Genomic DNA, 21,949 nt, shown 5'->3' on the forward strand with positions numbered 1-21,949 from the left:
TCTCGTTACATATGTTTAAACCTGAAGCATAAAAGACAACTAATTAAGAAAATGATTAAACCAGTCACACAAACAGAGTTAAAACCTTGGCGGAGGACCATGGTGCTAATAGCATGCCGCTGAGGTTGCAATTCCGCCAGGGTGGATGGCGGAATTACCGCCCCATTCCAAGGTGAGTGGGGCGGTAATTCCCCATTCACCAATGGCCCCTTCCTCATTCCCATTTTTGTCCCATAGGGCATAATGGGAATGGGGAAAGGCGATAATTACGGCACCGTAAATTACGGTGCTGTAATTATCGCCAAGGTCCCTTTGCGGCATGGCTTTTAACGGCTGCAAAAAGCAGCCGTTAAACAGCCATCCCGCAAAGGGAACCTTGTAATCAGGCGTTAAGGGTCGGCACCGTTTACGGCGCCTTAAACCCCTTAACGCCTGAGTCGGAATGAGGCCCCCTGTTTTTCTATAGGTGCAAGTCTTGAACTCTCATCCGTTTATCAAGTATGACTATATTCCTGCTTTTACACTTCAGTGGTACCATCCTCTTCCCCGTTGATAGTGGATTTTTTGCATGCCATTCAAAGTTGTACATGTTGAAAGGTTACACATTTTTAGAGGCAAGCCTGCTGCAAAGCGTGTTCTATGCAGCACTCTATTTAGAACTTAGCAACAGGGGCGGTATTATGGCGCACCTGTACACCTGCAAATACTGCTGGTGAATGTCCAAATGCCATATGCGCAAGCACAGTTGACTTAGAACCAGTGTAAATGAGTTTGCACTGCATTTAAAGATATCATAATATAAACTGGCATGTATCAACTGTGATTGTGCACTTTAGATTGGACACATCCCACCACGCTAAAGAAACGTTTTTACGTGTGTACCCTTTGCAACACCACATGTTCAGCAACTAGCATGATGAGCTAAACGAAGACTTTTTTTGACAGGATTCCAGTGGAGACCAAACACCTATTTTGTGCTTCATTAGTCAACAGCGAATCGCAATGTTTACACTAGAAATGCATGAGGGAATGTTGTTCCACTCGCTTTCTGGGTGGATTCACAGTAGTTAATTTGTAGAAGTAAGTGCCAGTACTCAACATTGTTCTAAGTTGATCCACTGGAATTGTGACTGTTCCGCCAGAAGGAAATCCAAAAGTGGTTGGAGACTTGAGTGTAAGCATTTTAATACCTCCCACTATAGAACATGTATTGTACATGGCTGTGTCACTCCTATAATGTACATCTCACCGAATTACATGAAATCAAATACATGTAATTAATACATGCTTAAATACAATGTTCCTTTTGCACAGTCACATTACACAAATTATTCAAAAGCTAGGTTATGATTTGCGCAGGAATGACATAACGTAGAGTAAAATGCACTCGGAATTATATATATGATATGATATGATATGGCATTCATAACGTGCCTATACACCAGTTTTTCAAGGCGCGAAATTAGTGAATTACTAGCATGTTTGGGACCTCACTAGCATGTTTAGGAACGCGATTGACTGAGTCCATTGCGTTAGTTTTAGAAGCATCGTGTGACCTAAACCTCGCTAGCAGGTATCTGGCTATGAACCCTTGAAGACCAGTGAGGGAAGGTCGGTGGGGGAAAGAACCAGTTAAAAGGCACCTAACACATCGGATGGCAATCTAGCGGCAGCCGCAGAATGAAAGGAGAGTGAACCAAGGACTGAATTAGACCAGTCGGTCCCCGTTCATATGGATCATAGTATAGGTTGCCTCTAGGTGGTTCCGTTAATGAACTCAGCTGGAGTAAATACCGACGAGAGGACACTGGAGGAGAATTACCTAAGGAAAGCGTATTTGAAAGTGTGGGGCAAACTAAGGCAGAGGATAACACCGCCAGACAGAGACATGTAGGCCGATTCATGTAATTCCTCTCAAAAGTGTCGCACGCGGCTGGCGCACAGCGTGCCCGTGCGAATGTCTGCGCCAGCCGCGTGCGATAAAATCAATTCCCGCGCACAGCGTATTCATGGATTCTCGCCTCCAAAAGCAGATGTGGCGCCGAGTGGCGCAGCGACCCTGCAGCATCGCCAGTTACGCCCCCAAGAACGCCCTCGCGCAAGGAAAAGCCATCAAGATCGCAAAACCATCGCAAAGGGCTGCACCAACACTGTACCAGTTTACCGGACTGGCAAAAGCGGGGAACGCGTATTACGGGCGTCGGGAACATGCGTGCGTGAAAAGATTCACACGCGATCGGGCCAGGGGGAGCGTGTGCGTGTATATCAGGGGTGCGCGAGAAGTTCTACATGCAAATGGCCTAGGTGCGTGTATTCCAGGGGTGCGCGGGAAGTTCCACACGCGATTGCCCTGGGTGCGTGTATTTCAGAGGTGCGCGGGAAGTTCCACACGCTATTGGCCTGGGCGCGTGTATTTCAGGGGTGCGCGGGAACTCCCACACGCGATTGCCCTGGGCGCGTGTATTTCAGGGGTGCGCGGGAAGTTTCACACGCTATTGGGCTGCGTGCGTGTATTTCAGGGGTGCGCGTGAAGTTTCGCACGCAATTCCATCAGGGTACGTGTATTACAGGGGTGCGCGTGGAGCACCACACGCGATTTCATCAGGGTACGTGTATTACAGGGGTGCGCGGGGAGCACCACACGTGAATTGCACGTGTGGGTCCTCCCAGGTGTTCCCTCTACACCCTCCACGGCCCCTGCAGGTGGCTCACACCACAGGGGCCTACCCTGCACATGTCCTGCAGGCACCCCACCCACCCTGGCCATGCCCCCCAGCCAACCCACATGTCAACTTGCACTACTGCCCACCAACGCATGTCCCCCTGCACCCCCAGCCACCAGGGGCACCCTCCACCAGGCCCCCACCCATGTTCCTCACCCCCCACCCCCCAGCACTGTGGGGCACCTGCCAGCAGGCCCCCACCCATGTCCAACTCATGTTCCCCACCCCCCCTCCCACCCCCCAGCACTGTGGGGCACCTGCCAGCAGGCCCCCACCCATGTCCAACTCATGCTCCCCACCCCCTACCCCCCAGCACTGTGGGGCACCTGCCAGCAGGCCCCCACCCATGTCCAACTCATGTTCCCCACCCCCCCACCCCCCAGCAGTGCAGGGGCACCCTCCACCAGGCCCTCGCCAATGTCCCATCCATGCCCCCCTGCACCTGGGTCCCAACAATCCCCAATCATGTCCGTAATGGCCATCCTCCCCTGCCAAAAGGCCCAACCAACTATCACATCCACCCACATATCAAAGGCAATTACATGTTACACACCCAATGTAAATAATGCAAATGAACACATGTCTGTCACACACAATGGCTGCAAGTGAATGTCAAAACACCCAACATGACATGCATGAAAGCAATGAGATGATATGACACATTGAAGGATGAAAATAAAAATGTATTGAAAATCAACTTGAATGGAAATGAAATGAGAAAAACCACAAAGCAAAACAACCAAAAGAAGACGAATGTCCATGAAAAAAATCAAAAACACACAGCACAATCAAAATGAATGGTGTCCAAAGTCACAGGGGTCATTCCGAGGTTGGAGGTAAGGGATTACCGGCGCCTGTAAGGGCACCGATGGTGGTAATCCCTTACCTCCGTGCTTTTAGCAGGAGTAAATTATGGGACCCGCAAAGTGACCTTGGAGTAAATTACGGCACCGTAATTTACGGTGCCGTAATTACCTCCTTCCCCATTCCCATTGAGCCCTATGGGGGCAGAAATGGGGATGGGGAAGGGCTATGGTGAATGGGGAATTACCGGTCCATCCAACCTTGGAATGGACCGGTAATTACTCCATTCACCATGCCGGTATTCCATGGAGTAAATAGCTCCATGGTTGCCAACCATGGAGCTATTTACTCCATGGTGTAGTCCTAACTCGGAATGAGGGCCACAGTCAGAAAAGTAATCCAAGTGTAAATGATAAACAAAAACCATTGCTCCATGGCGATGAAAAAAATCCAAGAAATAAAAGAATCCATTGAAGAACTATTTACAAGATAATCCCGGGTCCATGAGCCCAACCAAATGAAACCTAACTATGACAACTAACAAAAAACTGAACAATATACAAAAATGTGGCGCATTGTCCAATCGCAACCAAATAAAAAAATCAATTAAAGGAAACCTAACACTAACTATATAACTATATACAAAGGCGGCAGGCAAGTCCAGCGGCTCACTCTGTGGTGTTCCGGGCCAGGGCATCATCGAACTCCTGTTCGATGTCCCGGAGGCGGTCCTGTTCCATGGCCCCGAGGGTCCGCAGGGACGATGCCGTCTCCTCCTCCAACCCCCTGCGGATTGCCTCGAGGCACTCGGCCCGCCTCAGGGCCCTCCACATGGAGTTCTCTGCCCTGACCATTGTGAGCCGTGCCACTTCCGCCCGCCGCCGCTCCGCACCTATATACTGGCCCAACCGCTGCCACACGGAAGACACTTCCCGTTGTGGGTCCTCCTGCCCTCCGGCCAATGCCTGCCCCTCTGATGTTGATGGCCCCGAGGCATGATGCCTCCCACGTTGACTCCGCTGCTGCCTCCGACGCCACTGCCTCTGCCAGCACGACGACATCCAGGCTGATGGAATCCACCGACGCCCTCGTGCACGTGCCCTGCCTGATGATGCCGGCACATCCTCCATCTGCTGGGGTACAGTTGCTGTGGTGTCCACCCCTGCTGGACCTCTGACTCCCGACTGTGGCAGGGATGGGATCCCCACCGAGCTGGCTGCATTGGTCAGGGCAGGTCCACAGGGGGCCCTGGTGGCATCTGGGCCGGAAGACGGCAAGGAGAACAACTGGCGTATAGTCTCCACAGAGGAGTAGAGGGCCGCCAGATTGGCCGACACATGCAGGAAACCCCCGAACATGGACGATCCCAATTGGGCCACGTCGGCACGGTGCTCTTCGTGATGACGTGCGTGCTCCTCCTGGGAAGCACGCACGTCATCATGAATCACAGCCGTGCGCATCGCGACCCCAATCAGGACCTTCTCCATACGGCCAGGGGTCCCCTCGTCCGCAGGTAGAGGGGAGTCAGATGACATGGACATCCCCTCTACCTGCGGACGGGCCTGGGACGGGGCATCCCTGCTGGTGCATGGTGGTGCACCCACAGGGTCAGGGACAGCGACATGCACAGGCCCCTCCACGGTGACCTGTGCTGCCTCCTGCCCCTGCCCCTGGACTGCACCACTTGCACCAGCAGGGATGCCCCCACCAGGCCCCATGTCCGCCTCAGTGGCGGCCTCCTCCTCCTCTGTGGAAACCACCAACCTGGATGGCTCCTCACCGTCTTCCGCCGTAGCAGGCCCCTGTGGGGGCTCACCCACCCCTTCCGCTGCAGCCGTGGGGGCATCCCCGCCGCCTTGCTCCACAGCGCCGTCTCCGCCCTCTTCTTCACTAGCCGCTGCGTAGAGGGAGACATATAACACAAGCATCAGGGTACTTTACAATGGTTCCCTAGACAGGAAGCAATAGCAGATGAGTGCCACTGTCAAAGTACACTTCCATCATGTCCCTCCACAACACATGTGTCAGTCCAGGCAAAACACACACAGTGACAGTCATGGTGCATGCCATGGACATTTCCATACATGTCCAATGGACTCTCGAAACATACAATGTAATGGAACTCACATGCATCATGGATTATGCCTATCACATGCACACACTTCACCTCAGTCACATTCATCTGGCCCCGTACACCCCAATCACAGTGGATACAAGGATGACTAGGCTGCATCAGTGAATCTGTAAATTGTCACAGACATGTGTCATGCATCCATGGCTGGCATTCACAAGTCACAGACACGCAGGTCAGGCACACAGACATGGATACCATATATGTACCTGGCATCAGCACCCATCCCTCACCCCCACCCATGTCCAGGAACAGAGACTGCCATGCTCTCATGTGTACAATCTGCATAGGGCTCCCCATGTCGCATTTAAACACATGCAACAACCGTGCGGTTCACACATTTCTGGTCGCACATGCATTACCATGATGTCCCTGCACACATACATGCGTACATGGCCTATGTCACACATACAGGCAAGTATCAGACAACCAGCACACTGCAACATGCCCTGTCTCACACAGCAATGCTTGGCCACTTACCGCTCAACTCCAGATGGGTCTCCCTCTCAAGGACCTGGGCGTGGAGCGCTGGGTGTATGCGTTCCAGGACCCTCATCTGGATGGAACTCATGCGGCCCCGGCCCCCCTCTAGAGGCGCCGGGCCTTTATGAGGGTCCTGGACCTCAAGTCCTCCCAGCGCTTCTTGACCTTCTGGATGGTGCGGGTTGCCACCCCCTCCTTGTTGATGGCAACCACACAGTCGGCCCAGATCCTCTCCCGTCCTTCCTTGTTGGCGCGGGACGAACCGAAGAGGGCATCAAACTGCCCCAGGACTTGCTCCACCAGGACACAAACTTCAGTGGCAGTGAAGCTGGTGCCCCTCTGGCCGGGGGTTGCCACTGGTGCCAGATGTTGATGTGCCCGACATGGCAACCCCAGGGGCAGGAGTGGGTGGGCAACTGGGTCCTGGGACTGGGCTGTGGAGCGATGTTATCCGAGTCGGGAGTCTTCTGTTCCAGCAGGGGTGGACACAGCAACTGGACCCCTGCAGATGGCTGATGTGCAGGCACCAAATGGCAGGGCACGGTGGCGGCAGGCAGGCAGGCAGCAGCAGATGGCACGTGGGAGGCTGCTCGGGGCACTGGGGGGCAGTAATTCGGCCTTCTGGGCAGGAGCATGGTCTTCCGTGTGTTTTCGCGTGGCCAGCTTGATACGGAGTGATTTGGCACGTGAAAATCCTGCACGTCAGCGTGAATTTGGAGGAAAGGGGCTTAGCGCGTAAGCGCATCAGCACGCGTATGCGATTTCATTGCACCAAAGGCCCTTACAGCGTAAGCGCGTCTGTGACGTTTCGCGCACGGGCGTTTCCCTGGCAGGGCTTGGAGATCCCGCGTGCCTTTACGTGCTTTTCGTGCGGTGCGTGTGTTTTCCATCCGTTGGGGTTCACACGCTATTACTTCACAGCGGGTGTTGGCTACGCGTTCTTCTACACGCAAGGCAGACAGTGAGTGGTACCCCGCTCCCCCCCCAGGCCCGATCACGTGAAAAACTTCACGCGCACCCCTGAAATGCCCGCACGCAGCCCAATCGCATGTGGAACTTCTCGCGCACCTCTGAAATACACGCACACGCTCCCCGAGGCCCGATCGCGTGTAAAAACACCTGCGAGCCCCTGGAATACACGTACCCTGCTCCCCCAGGACCGATCGCGTGTGAAAACACCTGCGAGCCCCTGAAATACAAGCGCCCAGGCCAATCGCATGTGAGAAACTTCTCACCACCCCTGAAATACACGCGCCCAGGCCAATCGCGTGTGGAACTTCACGCGCACCCCTGAAATACACGCACACGCTCCCCCAGGCCAGATCGCGTGTGAAACTTTGCGCGCACCTCTGATATACCTGCACGCAGCCCAATCGCGTGTGAAACTTCACGCGCACCCCTGAAATGCCCGCACGCAGCCCAATCGCGTGTGGAACTTCTCGCGCACCTCTGAAATACACGCACAGGCACCCCCAGGCCCGATCGCGTGTGAAAACACCCGCGAGCCCCTGAAATACACGTACCCCGCTCCCCCAGGCCCGATCGCGTGTAGAAACACCCGCGAGCCCCTGGAATACACGTACCCCGCTCCCCCAGGCCCGATCGCGTGTGAAAACACCCGCAAGCCCCTGAAATACACGCGCCCAGGCCAATCGTGTGAGAAACTTCTCGCGCACCCCTGAAATACACGCGCCCAGGCCAATCGCGTGTGGAACTTCACCTGCACCCCTGAAATACACGCACACACTCCCCCAGGCCTGATCGCGTGTGGGCCTTCTCGCGCATGTAGGACTTTGGCGCACATTTTTTTCCTGCGCAGGGACGCTACAGCCTGCTTTCGTGTGGCGGACATGTATGGGCCTGTGCGCGTCTTTGGCCGTGCGCTGTTTTTCCCTATTCGATTCCATGAATACGTGTTGTAAGCGAACGTGTGGGTGTTCTGCACACTTGCCTCCTGTACTTCCCCCGTGACACCCACATTTTCACGAGTTGTTCCCCATTCTGCGTGTGACGCCCCGTGTTACGCCTACTTTTGTTATGTGCGCCGCGCTATGTGCGAATTCGCTGTGGCCTTATCGCACGGCGTTCGATGACCTGTGCGCCGGCGTGCGCCAGCGTGCGCCGCGCACTTTTTCAGCGCACATCCCACATTTCACGCGTGCACGGACTTCCATGAATTGATGTGCGATGTTTTCTGTGCGATAATCGCACTTGCACTGCGATTTTCGCTATTTCTCTGCGAATCGCACGTTTTCGCACGCGTGCGCCGTTTTTTCGGTGCACATTAATTTCATGAATCGGCCTTGTCGGGGGGAAATTCTTCTGGGGTCGGCCGGGCCGTCCGTAGACCTCCGGGCAGGGAGGCCCCAACTCCTCCCGTATATCCCAAAAGAGATAGAGTATGAGACACACGCAAGAAACAAGGTGACTCTGCTGTTTATTAGACAAAACGGCAGGGATGGGTCAAGGAACGTACGCGTCCGTCCTGACACACACACAATCGTGGGGCTCGCAGGCCCTTTTTACCTTAGTATGACGCGCTACTTGGTCATCTTACAAAGTTTAGCAAAAAACCTATTTCCACTCTGGATTGGTTACTCGAGTGGTAGGGTTAGAATAGCATACATATAGAGAACGGTGTTAGTGGTTGAGGGTTAGTCAGGTGATATACTTGGGCTGTCCCTTCAATTTGATACATGAAAATTGTTACATGAAGACCTCTGAGGATTGGTCAATGTTATTGGCGTCAGTGATAAGAGCCCCATGTTCTGATTGGTCCACTCGCGAGCCTCCCAGTCTGGGACTATCGCTGTTCCCAGCTCGCGGTGCACCTGTAATTTGCAACAATGTTTTTACTATGGGTAGGTGTAAACAATGTGAGGATTTATTCATATGTTGGGAGGTCGACTACTCCCACTGCTGCAGATGTCCAATGAGTCTTTTAATTGTATCTGCCTGTGTCTTGAAACGTGGGATTCAGGCGTCTCCTTCCTCCTGGGCTTGGCATCCTGTCAGGTTTGGCTTTGTCACGTGAGGTGGGACCGTGTTTGAGGCAGAATTCAGCACAATTAATATTGTTTTTCCCACTGTGTGCCTGGTTTATCTTGCAGGTGCGACCTTGGTGTCGGCTTGCGGCGTGCGAGATTGCAACATCGTGCCCTTGGCTGTGTGCTTTCGCCGGGCTCATTCTGCAGGGTCAGCAACCGAGCTCTTGCTTATTCAATGCTCATGGAAGCTTTTGCTTGCGGCCTACTTGGGCCTGGTGCATAGGTGGAACCGTTTGATGCAGAGCGCTTTAGGTTACGGTATCATATGGCTCTATCCCCAGTATCGTGTCTCCGTTATATTCTTCATTATGGTACATGGTTCTTAGAAGAAGCGTGAGCAAGCCTTTTTAGATAAGTTCATTATGCGTCTTGCGTTTCTGCATTTTGAGAGTCTATGTGAAAAATAATAAAGATGCACGTCCGTGGGTATGTCTGTCGCCTAAGTCATAGCACTGAGTATGTTCTTCGTGTGGATTGGTGTGGGAGTGTCCAGTGTGCATGTTTACACAGGTGTGCTGACCGTTGGCTAGGTCGTCATGGCATCTCTAACGACATGTAGGTTTAGTCGAGTTGATGCATGCCGCAGGTGTCGGCATGGGCAGGGCGGGCTGCTGGGCAGGTAGGTGGGCACATCCGTATGTTCCTGTACCAGGGTATTTGGTCGTCTGGTAGATAGGCAAACTCCTCTCGTGGCGGGTGTCTAGGCCGTGATCCTCTAGGCCAAGGGCGAGAGGGGAAGGGCGGGAGTCTGTTCTTCCATTCTCCCACTTCAGTCCCCCCTCTGGTCGACTTGTCGACCACAAACATATCCTTTTCTTTATCTCCTCTCACACTCCATATTTTAGTTATTCCTCCCAAATGTCCATAGTGGTTAACATGGTCTTCAAATGACCAATACATATATGCACAGGTTCCTCCAGGAGTACAGTATACCCATTTCCCTATGTAGCTCCTTGGGTTTCTTGGGTTTTCAAGCTTCACAGATGGTGGGTCCAGGTGGTTGGTGATGATCTGGTTGCGCAACTTCTCTCTCTCTTTTATGATTGTGCCTGTGTGTTGGCCGTCATCTGTTGGCATCAAGAGGTGCATACCAACCATTTCGATCATCTCATCTGTGGTGCGTGCCTTCCAGGCCTTCCAAAATCTTATTATGATCAGTGTAGCTCCAGCCAAAATAGTACATCCAACTATAATCTTCAGTCCGTCTGACAGCCAAGATGGCATCCATGACCATAATATTGAAAACCAGCTCTCATCCTTTTTCACACCTTTACTTTCATCCATCATTTTTGAGTGCATCTGGGCCAATTGTAAAACTGCTTTTGTCAGTGTACCATTGTCAGCATCGTTGGCAGGGATGAATGTGCAGCATGATTGTCCTATCTTAGCGCAAACCCCTCCTTCCATTGCTGTGAGGAGGTCCAGTACATATCTGTTCTGAAGTGCTACCATCCTCACAGCTCGCAGTTCCTCTTTTATTGCGTTGAATCCATTTACCGTAGAATTAATAGTCATCATTAGTTCCCATCGAGTTATCTGGAGCCATTTTGCGTTTGCGTAAGCCTGTAGTCCTGGATGTATTATTGAGGAGAAGAACATTGCTGCTCTGCTGAATAGTCTGTGCTCTGGTGGAATTGAAGTGAGTGCTGTTTCCGACCTTCCCCATAGGTGATTTCCTGTCAGAGGTTCTCCTTGTCTTTTCTTTCTATTCAGGACAGTATTATTGCCGTTGGTTTTGCTCTCTGGCCCCTTCTGAGGTTGTACAGATCTCTTCTTCCTCTTGTTCCCTTCATCCATTTTGGGGAAGTTCGCCACATTGACATGTTTCTGGGGTACCACTAGTGATGGTACATTAACGTGCACCATTGTGCATATACCATTCCACAGAGAGGGCAGTGTGTGGTATGCTTTTTCTCCACAGGCCCAGTAATGGTCCATTACTACTGCTGTTCCTGCTCCCCCCTCAGGTAACTCCATCACGCTTGCACAGTTGGTGTTGTATCCTACGTCCACCTTCCCTTTATGTTGGTAGCATACCTTAGGCGCAGTTAGCGGCAGTATTGTTATTGGGACTTCATCCTTCTCCATCCACGTGAGCATGGGTACGTACTTGACCCAAGTCATCCAACATCTATGGTTGTGTCCATCAATAGTTGAAATATTTTCTCTTGTTACCATGTTGCTGCCAACCACTCCTATGTCCCATTTGTTGTTCATGTACACCTTCCCTGTTATTATCACCAGTGGTCTTTCCCAACATCCGTTTTTACCAGGGTCTTCAGTGGCGTACCAATCACATGGTAGGTACTGTAGTGTTACTTTCTTTGTTTCTCCTTTTTCAGGACCACTTGTTATGTATCTGAATCCTTCAGCATGTAAACTGCTCTTGTGGTAACTTAAATAAGTCTTGAGGAAGTTGTTTTCATATGCATATGTATCTCGTGTTTTCCACACCAGTTGCACTACTGTCCCTTGAAATCTTCCTTTCGTCTGGAACAGTGCCAGGTATATTATACATCGTGCTACTTTTTCATCTATCTCCGTGGCAACAAATGTTCGAGAAGAGCTCATGGCGTATGGGATTAACGAGCAAACGTAGCAGCTGTCTTCTGTTGTCTGCTTACCTATGTGGGTCATGTGTTGGTACCATATGTTGTTTGAGACGTGTGCTGAATCTTGTATGTAGTTGTCAATACCTTTATTATCTGAGTATGTGCTGCGTTTAACTCTAATTTCCTTGTGTGAGATTTTACTAGTAACACCTGACGTAACACCTGTTGCAGCTGGGGGTGGGGGTGCATTAGGTTTGGGTACAGCAATAATATTGATACCATAGCTGTACTGTCATACAGAGGCAGCCAAGAACCCGGTGGTCATTAAAATCCCTATCAATTTTATTACAAATGCTAATTTCACCGGCATTTTGCTCTTACCTTGCTGCAGTCCGGCAGCTTATTCTTGCGACGTTACAGTTGCCCGCCTGAAAATTCTTAATATGCTCGTTACTAGTGTTAGTTGTTGTTTTCTAAGCTCTCCCTATCAAGTAGTCATTCAGTGCCCAGGCGAAGAGCTGTTCCCACGCCAATCTAAGCGATCTATCTTTTAGGGCAGGCAAGTATGGTTGGAGGTGGGGCATTGAATGTTCTATGGCCAAGAGGAATGCTGTGTAGTAGACACGTACCCTCCTTCTTTTCAGGTACGTTGGCCTTTTTATTTCATATACAAATTGGTGTGACAATTCTTCCGGGTAATTATCGTCTGAGGGTACCATCTACTCCTGGGCAGTGAATTTGTTAGTTATCTACTTTCTTAGTAGTACAATAATACGCTGTACCTGCATGTGCGAGAGAAAAGAAAGAGAACATTCAGGTGTTTACATGTGTATATGTGCAAGACAATGTCCTTCAGTTCAGTTATTACTGCAGTGGGTAGGGGGTCAATGGGCAGAGGGTTTGAGGCTCAACTGGCGGAAGTCTCTTTACTCTTTAATCGTGTAACCATGGGGTGGGCGGTATGGGGATCACCCCTTTCTTTTCTAGTAGTTGTCTCTGGGGAATCTGAGGGGTGGCAGGGTATGGGGACACTTAGGCCGTTAGTTGTGGTAGAAGTCTCCTCCTCCGTTGGTGACGCTGTTGCTGTTCTTCCAGTGGCCCTGTCGGTGGCGCTGGGGCGGGTCTGGAGTTTGTAGATCTTTACGTCGTGTAGGTGGTTCCAGGCACGTTTGTCCTGTAGCTTTACTGCTCTCGTTGATACCTCCTCTACCAGATGGGGACCAGTGAAGCGTGGGCTGTTCCACTTTCTATTGAAATTGCGAAGTAGTACGTGGTCACCTTTAGCAACTTTGCACAGTCTTTCCTTTTCCAATTCTTTATCCGCGTCTTTTTGTTGATCGCTGTTAGACCCGCCCCGTGTGCGCTCGAGCTGTTGAGACACAAACACTACACTAGTAATCAAAGAAGACACATATTGGTACATTTCATCACCAAGGACATTTGCAGTACTCTCATGGTCGGTAAATGCTCTTGATGTTGGCGTTAGGGGAAGGCGCATTTGACGTCCGGTAACCACCTCGTGAGGGGTGAGGTGGTGGTCGGAACCTGGTCTATTGCTTAGCTCAAATAGGGCTAGTGGGAGGGAATACAACCAACTCTTCTTTGTTGTCTGCTGTATTTTTGCAATTGCCTCCTTTAATAGGCCATTCAGGCGTTCACATATACCGTTGGCCTGTGGGTGGTATGCACATGCAAATTTGTGCTTGATATTCAGTAAGGATGTGATGTGCTGGAACATTTCGTTTGCGAAATGTGGGCCATTGTCTGACCGCAGTACCTCACACACTCCCCACCTGGGGAAGACCTCCCTCACTAGGAATTTAGCTGCTCTGAATGCATCTGGGTGTGAACAGGGCCCTGCTTCAATCCACCTCGAGAATGGGCATACTACTACGATCATATACCTATTTCCTTGACATACGTTGATCATATCAACATAGTGAATATGGAGATGTCGGAAGGGTCCCTCTGGCCGGGGTATAGTACCTCTTATCACCTTCAGAGTGTGACCGGCCGTAAACTGTTGACATGTGAGACAATTGCTGATAAAATTAGACACATGAGAATTTAACTCGGGGCAGAACCAGTCTTCTCTAATTCGTGCTGCAATTACTTCCTTGCCTGTGTGGGCTGGGTGGTGTAGTTGGCTCAGGGCGGTGTTCAATAGTGCCAGTGGTATTACAATCTTTCCAGTGTCACCCTGGCGCCATAGTGCGTCAGTTGGTGACATTGTGCATCCTCTTTTTACCCATAATTCTTTTTCTGCCATTGGTGCAGCCGCTTGTAGCTCCATTATCTGTGTGGCTGGGAGATGGGTGTACCCTTCTCTTATCAACATCTCCTTAGCCATTCCCCTCCCTCTCCCTCTCTCTGACTCTGGGGGGTTCCATATCTCACCAAAATATGCAGCATACTTCGCATGTGCGTCTGCTGCTGCATTCCCTTTTGAAATGTGGTCTTCACCATTGGTGTGTGCGGTGCATTTGACCAAAGCTAATTCTTGGGGGTCATTTATTGCTTCAATTAGTTCAGCCAATAGGAGGGCATGTTGCACTGGAGTGCCATCAGCTCTCCTAAACCCTCTTCTTCTCCATTTCGACAGCCCTGAGTGAACAGTGGACGTAACATATGCGCTGTCGGAATATATGGTCACTCGTTTGTCAACGCTTTCCTTCAACGCCAATATTAGTACAATTAATTCTGCTGCTTGAGCGGAATAATGCTGTGGCAGTTGTACACATTTCATTGCCACGCACACCGGTACCTCCATCATTTTTACCACTGCTGCCCCAGTCCTCCTTATACCATCCCTTTGGTCGATAGTTGATGACCCATCAATGAACAGGAGCTCACCTCCCTCTAATGCGTTCTCTTCAATCTTTCTAGTACATGAGTACATTTCAGTGATTTACGTACAATCGTGTGCATAATCTCCTTCCTCAAGTACTTCTGCTAGGAACCTTGCAGGGTTGACCGTGCTACATCTAACAATTGATAGTTCAGCTCTGGATAAGATGATCTCATAACCTGATGCCCTTTGCGTGGTTAGGGTGGACTTAGGTTTATTCAATATTGCAAATAATGCATGTTCCACAAACAATGTAGTTGGGCACCCCATGGTGATTGTTGATGCTTTCTCTACCGCAAAAGCAGCTGCGGCGAGATCTTGTTCGCAGGGGAAATGACCTAACATCACAGGATCTAAGTGGCCGCTGTAAAATGCTACTGGTTTGTAGCCCATGCTTGTTTTTTGAGCCAACACTGCTTTCATTACTGCTGAGTCGCAATGTGAAAATATAAAGAATTGTCGCTCATAGTCTGGGGTTGCCAGTACCGGAGCAGTTGATATCGCATCTTTAAGTTCATCAAAAGCCTCTTTCATTTCCATTGTCCACCCTAACCTTTTCTCCCCTTTATTAGCTTCCTTTAACCCCTCAAGCAGGGGTCCTATGTATGAGCTGTAATCAAATACCCATGCTGTACAGTAGTTGCACAGACCCAGGAACTGCTGCAGTTCCCTCACTGTTTGTGGCACTGGCGCTTTTGAAATGGCCTGTGCTCTTTGTGGTGCAATCTTTCTTCCATGTTGGGATATGAGCTGACCAATGTAAAGTACATGTTCTTGACAGTACTGTAACTTTTCCATGTCTACCTTGTAACCTTTTTCAGCCAATATTGTCAGCATCTTTAATGAGTCCTCTCTGCATGTTCTTTCGTTTGTACTGCAAATTATTATGTCGTCGACATACTGCAACACTGTGCTTTCCACTTCAATGTTACCCAAATCCATCTGTATTACTCTGTTAAAGATTGAGGGTGATTCGCAGTACCCTTGTGGCAATCTGGTGTGTTTCCACTTTGTGTTTCTGTAAGTGAAGCTTGTCAGATCTTGTGAGTCTGGGTGCAATGGTATTGAGAAAAAAGCATTTTTAATGTCGATCACTGTAAATCGTGATGCTTCTGCTGGAATGCCACACAATATTGTGGCCGGGTTTGCGGTTATGGGGTATTCTGCTTCTACTATGTTGTTCAAGGGCCTGAGATCCTGTATGAAGCGCCAAGACCCCCCTCTAGCCTTGCGCACTGGGTATACAGCCGTGTTACATGGTGATTCTGAGGGGACCAATATGCCATTATTTATAAGGGCCGTTATGGTTTCATATATGCCCTCATCTGCCTTTTTTGATAGTGGGTACTGTTTCACTCTGGGGAGTATTGCACCTTTTTTCAAGGTTATCCTTACTCCCCCTATACTTTTTATGCACCCCACGTCATAGGGGCTGGTAGTCCATAATGATGTGGGTACTTTTATCATATCCTCCTCAAAGAAGGGAACTGGGGTGGATGTGGGTGTCTCAAGTGCCATTGCAATTTTCTGTGCCACTTGTTTGTACGCCACTCTTAGCCATATTTCCACACTCATCATAAACACCATTTCACCTTCCTCCTTTTCTTCTGAGAACAGCTCCTCATCTGACACCTGGGTGAGTCTACATCCTTCTGCTAGTGCTATAACTGCCCTCCATGCTCTTCCTTCTCTGTCTTGGGCATGTACCGCAATGTAATCAGCTGTTGCTATAATGCTCTCAATGTCCACTGGAACCACCTTCCCTTCTGGTTCATTGACTGGTGTTTCTGGTCTGAACAAATAGGCTGCTGGCCTCCTCCAGATCTTTCCCTCTATCCCTGGCATCCATGCAAATGCCATGTCTGTCCCGTACTGGAATATTTCGCCATCTACTGGCTCAGCCCTAATCGCTGTCTGTCCGCAGTATGCTTGCATAATCTGTCGTGCTGTGAGCATGTTAATTCCTGGAGTAGAGCAAATTATGCCGTCCTCCGTAAAGGAGATCGTCATATTCAACCTGTTCATGATGTCTCTCCCCAGTATATTTACTGGTGAGGCACTATAATATAAAAGTGGGACTGACATGTCATAATCTCCTATAGATAAGGGAAAGTTATCAGTAAAGGGAACCAACCCTCTAGCCCCAGAGAATCCTTGGGTGTTCATGGCTTCGCCCGACATCTTAAATTTACCTTCCCTTATGCAAGACCGGGTCGCCCCGGTGTCAACAAGGAATGATAATTTTTTGTCACCTATCGTTACCTCTATGCGTGGTTCCTCCGCACTATTAGGTGTTACTGACAGGATGGGACACACCAAGGCCGTCTGTGGGCTGTCCTATTGAGGGTACAACGATTGACCATTTCCTGTGTAAGGGTTGTGTCCCAGGACCGTCACCCTACCCAGTTGTGTTTGTTGTGCCTGGGGTTGTGGTGTTATCGCTACCTGTTATTGTGGCAGTGAATATGTCTGTGGCTGTTGTTGTGTTATTAGTTGTTGCTGTTCAATTCCCTGTTGCAACGTCTGCTGCTGCTGTATGCCCTGCTGTTCCTGTGTGGGCCTTGGTTGTCCCAATTCGCTCCATGATGGTGTGCCTGGTCTTACTCTACACATGCGTGACATGTGCCCTACTAATCCACAACTCCAACACACCGGTGGTTCCCTACTCTGCCATGGAAAGCTTCCTGTGTTGTCCTGGTATACTGGTTGTCCGGTGGGGTAGGAATTTCTAAGTCCTCCCACCTGCTGTTGTGTGTTATATCCGTATCCTCTCCCTCTCATAATTCCACCTCTTCCCCTGTTTGTAATTATAATACCCAGCTCGTGGCATTGAGTATCCTCCTCCCATGTTGGTCGTGTATGGTTGGAGTGGCGGCACCTGTTGTGTTATAGTCTGTGAAGGTGGTATTTGGGAGCGATCTTGTGCAGCCACTACTTGTGTGGGGCTTTGGGTCATTGTTGTAGGCGTAGTTATTAGTGCCCCTTCCATTGTGTATTTAGTAAGTTTTTTCTGTACTAGTTTAGCCTCTTCCGTTTTCCTGTCCTCTTCCTTTTGTTTCATTTTTCCTTGCCATGTCCTGCAATGATGCACTATTGTCAGTTGTATTTCTGGCCATGCTTTTGCTTCCATTCCCACTACTTTCTTCAGTTGTTTCTGAACTCCTTCTGGGAGCCCTTGTACTAGTATATGATAGAATATTGCTGGTGTTTTGTCCCATTGTTCCCTAGTTTCCATGCGCCACTTCTCTTGGATTTCCTGGATATAATCAATAGGATCTTCGTTCTCACGCATCTTGCGTGAGGTAATTGCTCCTATGTCTGATGTGTCTGGGTACTGTACCCTCAGTGCCTGCCATAGTGCATGTCTGCAGTTTGCGAATGGTGCCCCATCGTGCAATGTGTTTGCTATTGTTACCCCAGTGAACCCCGCTCTCTTCCAAATGTCATCCGCTGCATCCCCTAATATCGATATTAGAAGGCCCTTTACATCTCCCACTGCCAGTTTCTGTCCTGCTGTGTGTTTTTCCATTTCATATATCCATTTACCCGCACCTCCACTTAATGATGGGAGCCTGCACTTTATATTTTCTTTTTCTGTATGCTTCCAGGGGACGTATTGTGGTCTAACCCCTCCCCTCTCCAGAAGTGGCATTGAGTTGTGTCTCGTTTTACCCCTTGGGTTCCATAAAATCGAGTCCTCACACCCCTCCTCTTCTTCCCTCTCTCCTACATCGTCAATTTCGTCCGTATTTCCCCTGCTCGTAACTCTTTCTTCTCCATCTTTTCCCCTTCTTCCATCATTTCCTGTATTTAATGTGGGCGTGTGTATTCGTCCTTCCTGCCTGCGTCTAGGGAGGTCTCTAAGCCGTCCTGCATAGGGTGTCAGTTCGTTTGTGAAGGGCGCAAGTTTGATTGTACGTAATGAGCGTGAGGTGGTTGAGCATGTAGGGTGGGATGGGAGAGGGTGTGATGGTGACGGTGTGGCTTCATGTGTCTGTCTTTACACTATTCCTTGCTCTTCCTCCTCACTTCTCTCCAGTTCACCCTTTCTCCTACAGATCCATGGTGAGTCTGCATTGGTCCGGGTGGTGTATAGTTTATCTAGGCTTTCCCTTTCACTGTTTCTTCCTTCCTTCTCCATTCCTTCTTCTTCCTCACTACAAAAGTCATTCATAAATGGCAGTCCCCACTCTGTCTTTTTCCCCTTGATTGTTACTGTTTTTAAGTCTATTAGGTCCGGTTCTCCATTTTCTCCTTTACCAACCGCTCCCCTCTGCGCTGATGTTGTTGCTACTTCTGGGTCTCTATATACATACCCCCTTACTTCACTCTCCCCTCTCTTTCCGCTTCATTTCTCTCCTCCATCTCTCTACCAATTTCCTCCCTTTTCCTTTTCCTTTTTAATTCCTCCATTACTTCACTACTCATCTTTTCCAATATCCTTTCATCCTCTTTCTTCCTTTCCCATCTCACCCTTTCCCTTTCTAATATACTCTCTATCACCCTCCCTTCTTCGTATTTCCTAGTCGTTTCTGATAGTAATCTCTTCTTCCACATTGCCATTTCTTTTTCTTTCTCTTCTTCTTCCTTTTTCCTCTCTCGTAGCACTGCTCTTAATACCCTTTCTGCTGCTGCTTTTACCCTTTCAGCTTCTCTCCTAAGCTCCTCAGTTCGTTCCCTTATTTTTAACAATTCATTCTTACCTTCTTTCCTTTCCCTCGCTCTCTCTCTTTCCTCCCTCTCGAGCTGTTTGATCAGTTCATTCTGCTCATCCCTTAACTCTGCTAGTCGTTCCTCCAAAATCTCTTCCTTTTGTCGTAACAGCTCTTCCCCTCTCATTTCGCTCTCCCTGGTATTATCCTCGTCTACTTTCCTTACTACCTCCTTCTCTTCTGCTGTTAATGAACCTCGTAATTTTAATAGTATCTGCGCAGCCACCCACTCATCATGTCCTATTTCCACAGTTTGTTCTTCTCCAGTCCTCCCCTCCCCTGCTGGCATCTTCCTATAAGCCACATATGGTGGCGGGCTGTATGCCGGGTTCGAGTACCCCTCAGCCGCCCTTAACTGTCCTCTTTCTATTTCTCCTAATTCTCTTAAAGGGTACAACCCCCCTCCCTCTGTTTTCACTACCTTTGCTAGGGGTATATCGTTGCTCTGTTCCTTTTTTATTTCATTTTCTTTTGAGGTATTATTCTTTTCTCCTCCCTCTTGTCCGTTCCCCGTGTTCTTTGGGTCTTCACTCCCCTTTTCCCCATTCTCTCCTTCCTCCTTAATCTCTTTTTCTTCCGGTATTTCCCCCACAGTGAACATTCCATTTGGTCCTGGTCGGGACCCTTGGAACATCCTCCATAAGTTAAACACCTCCACTTGGTGTGTCAACTTCTTCCCTTTGTATGTATTATGCAGATGGTTTAATAGTGAATGTTGGGTATATGGATTGAAGCTACCATTAGGCGGCCATGGTGTTATCATTTTGTTGTCCGTCCCCTGTGTCCATTCTATGCTATACTTGATCAGTTTCTCCCTATGGGGTGACAGTGTTGTACATATGTGTTGTAGTGGGGTAGTGAGGGTGTTCCCCCACCCTCCCGATCCTGTCCCGTATGACATAGTAGCGCTTCACTTATTATCCTTCCCCTATTTGGTAGCTATTATCTTACTAACACTTACAATACACAGTCTTATACCTTTTCCGTGGCCCCTGTAAATTTGGGGACGTGCGATAGTCCGCTAAGCAAAATTATTAAAATATAGTATTTACATTTGTATATTTTCTTCTTTCTTTATTCCTTCACACAACACCCTTACGGCCCTCTGCGGCCGATGCGCACGCAGCCCCCTGCGGCTGCGTACCCCTTGTGACGTTCTTATACAGTCATCCTATTTTCATTTGCTCCTCCTCCTTCTTCTACACTTGCCGTGGCCGGCGTTCTCCGTGCGCAGCCACGTCCCCCGTTTCGCCTTTCCCCGATCAACTCATTACCGTTTATATCCGTTTCCACTCCCTTACCACAGTTCTCTTCCCCACCACTCTCAGAAAGAAAGATGCCTTGTGCTCGGGATATCCTATGAAAGCCCTACTGGTGAGGTCACTGATCTCTTCGAACCACTGGTAAGTTCTTCATATATTCTTTAAGTCCAAAATACACTTGCAATCTACCCCCGTTAACCTCACAGCTGTCTTCCTGTCACTCCTGGAACAAGGTAATCAATAATATAATCGGACTGCGCACACTGCGTCGCCTCGCGTGTGATACGCCCCTCGACAGGAGGGCTTAACCAGCCAATTATCCTCCGTATTGGGCAACTAACTAGCTACCGCCTACAGGGAAACGTCATCTACCTATCGAGTTTCTTGCTCGAACAATAGGGATCCTCATCTACTCATTGATCAATAAATGCCAAATCGTAGGAAACCACACACACACACCCTTACACGTAGTCGCGACCTAGGCCAATCAGTGTCTACGAGCGGCCGCACGTGATGTTTTCGTGCTCCACCCCCCTCTCTCGCGTAACGTAGCCGACTGCTCTCGCACTCGTTCGGCTACCATTCATTTCATTGCCAACACTAAATTGTCAAACCTTCGCCACGCACCTGTGCAACACCTCCCACCTCCCGTATTTAATTCCTCCCCCCTCCCTCACAATTTCACATTGCTTGTTGTGCGTGGCATGCTCACCAAGTTCTCTTGATGCGGGGCCGCTCGACTGCGTGCACCCCTCCAAGCGGCTCGCCTCCTCCCCTCGTCTGGACCACGTCTGGACACTCGCCAACCGCGGGCGGGATACTTCTCAACCGGCTCCCGAAGGCCAATATCCGGATTGCGCTGTTCGGTCGGCTCGCCGTTCCGCGATGGTCCTGTAGTCCTCAGAAGGGGGCAACGGCAGAGGGGGCCGGGCCTCCTCGCAACGGGAGTACCTGGAAAAAAAAAATAAAAAAGCAGATCTTAAACAGATCTCAGCAGTGCCTCCAACTTGTCGGGGGGAAATTCTGCCGGGGTCGGCCGGGCCGTCCGTAGACCTCCGGGCAGGGAGGCCCCAACTCCTCCAGTATATCTCAAAAGAGATAGAGTATGAGACACACGCAAGAAGCAAGGTGACTCTGCTGTTTATTAGACAAAACGGCAGGTATGGGTCAAGGAACGTACGCGTCCGTCCTGACACACACACAATCGTGGGGCTCGCAGGCCCTTTTTACCTTAGTATGACGCGCTACTTGCGTCATCTTACAAAGTTTAGCAAAAAACCTATTTCCACTCTGGATTGGTTACTCGAGTGGTAGGGTTAGTATAGCATACATATAGAGAACGGTGTTAGTGGTTGAGGGTTAGTCAGGTGATATACTTGGGCTGTCC

Source organism: Ambystoma mexicanum, chromosome 4q (assembly GCF_040938575.1).
Source record: "Ambystoma mexicanum isolate Mex_15411 chromosome 4q, UKY_AmexF1_1, whole genome shotgun sequence".
Classification (NCBI taxonomy): domain Eukaryota; kingdom Metazoa; phylum Chordata; class Amphibia; order Caudata; family Ambystomatidae; genus Ambystoma; species Ambystoma mexicanum.